Source organism: Apaloderma vittatum, unplaced genomic scaffold (assembly GCF_000703405.1).
Source record: "Apaloderma vittatum isolate BGI_N311 unplaced genomic scaffold, ASM70340v1 scaffold19462, whole genome shotgun sequence".
In the NCBI taxonomy this organism is placed as follows: Eukaryota; Metazoa; Chordata; class Aves; order Trogoniformes; family Trogonidae; genus Apaloderma; species Apaloderma vittatum.
Window position 1 is genome coordinate 31,168 of NW_009702128.1, and position 1,560 is coordinate 32,727.

The following is a 1,560-nucleotide window of genomic DNA, read 5'->3' on the forward strand; positions in this document are numbered from 1 at the left end:
CAGCACAGTTAACTGCCCCTGTGTCCCTCCTGCTGGCTTCTGGCCCCAGCTCCCAGCACAGCCCTGATGCCTCCTGGCTGCAGGCAGCTGCTGGGCATGTGCGCTGCTTGACCTGGGCTGCTACACACCGGCTGCTCTCCTGGCCATTAACTGCTGCCTCCACTTCGCTCGTTAGCAGCAACTGGTGCAGGAGGCACATTGAGATGCACATTTTGGGGTTTAGGGATTTGGTTTTGGATGTAGGACTTGGTCCCTTCCTAGTCCACAGCCTTGGACACAGCCTCCAGCAGCTGTCCTCCAGCTCATCCCAGCCACCCCTGGGGCAGTTGGGGGCTCCTAAACCCTTCTGCAAATCCAAGCCTGGATTCAGCTTGTGCTTTTTACTGAGAAAAACAAGAACTGGTCATTCCCCGAGTCATGCATTTCTGAAATAAGTGGTTTCAGTTAAACCTCTCCCACCAAGGCCTTGCTTTAGGATTAGCATAAACCAGTGGAGGGGTGGGCAAGGGGAGCCACAGAGGTAGCAGGGTGGGAAGGACTTCATCAGTCTCCCTGTGCCAGGCTAGATGGAGCCACACAAGCAGATTCTTCATTGCTCTGCTTGTCTGGGTTTGGGCTGGACAGGCGTTCCTGGCGGGGGGAAATGCTTCCCCTCTCCAGCTGGTTTGGATTCAGATACACACTGGTCCAGCCTTGCTCACATCTCCCTTCATCATAGCTCTCCTGCTGTGCTTCAGCAGCTGAGATTTATTAGTATAAATAGGAGCTAAAAGCCCGGTCTCACTGGAGATGGGACAGAATCAAGAATTTTTTACTCTGGCCAAGTGCTGCTTCATCCTGGGGGCAGCATCACCGAGCTTCTCTGTTGTTTGCTAAAGACACTACAATCCTGCCAGGGAAGCATTCAAGAACAAAAGCTGTGAGGGAGGTTGAAGAAGCACCCACTGCAGGTACAGCCCTTCCTGCGGCTGCCAGCACAGGGCTTGCTGAGACATCAGACCAGCAGTGACCCTGGCACTGCTACGTGGGGACGGCTTTGCAGCGCCGCTGCGCAGTGCTCTTCTTCAGCTCGACAATGGCCCGGGGCTGGGCATGTTGTTTTCTCCTCTAGGGAGAGGATAATTATTATTGAGTGGTTCTGGTGCCTGCCAAGGGAGTATATGTTTGTGTGTGAAGTTAGAGCTGGGTTGGGAGAGCCTGGGCTGTGGCTGGAAGAGGCCTTGTGCCCCACTGCCCTGGGGACAGGGATGGGTGATTGCCCCGTGAGCGAGCCTGCAGATGCTGGGTCCCTGCCTGCTCTTCTGGCTCTGGTTACAGTTACTCGTGCCAGAGGATCCTGAGGAAGCTGGTGGCAGCCTGGGGCTGCCCAGCTGGCAGGTCCTGGCCCTGGGGTCAGCATCCCGAGCTGATCAGTGGCACCATTCATGCAGGTAAGCCTGCACACTTAGTGTTTCTACTGTGGGGGTGGAGATGTCAGCCGTGATGCCTGGAGGGCAAAGCTTCCCTGTGTCCATCAAGCAGGGGCTCGACGCAGACCTTGGGCAGGGGATGGCAGGCTAC

At 56.2% G+C, this 1,560-nt stretch overlaps 1 protein-coding gene across 1 annotated transcript in view; it reads left to right on the top strand.

The window, feature by feature from the left end:
* The window catches only part of TSPEAR (thrombospondin-type laminin G domain and EAR repeats), an 11,473-nt gene that overhangs the window by 1,057 nt on the left and 8,856 nt on the right, over positions 1-1,560 (top strand). The window lies entirely within an intron of this gene.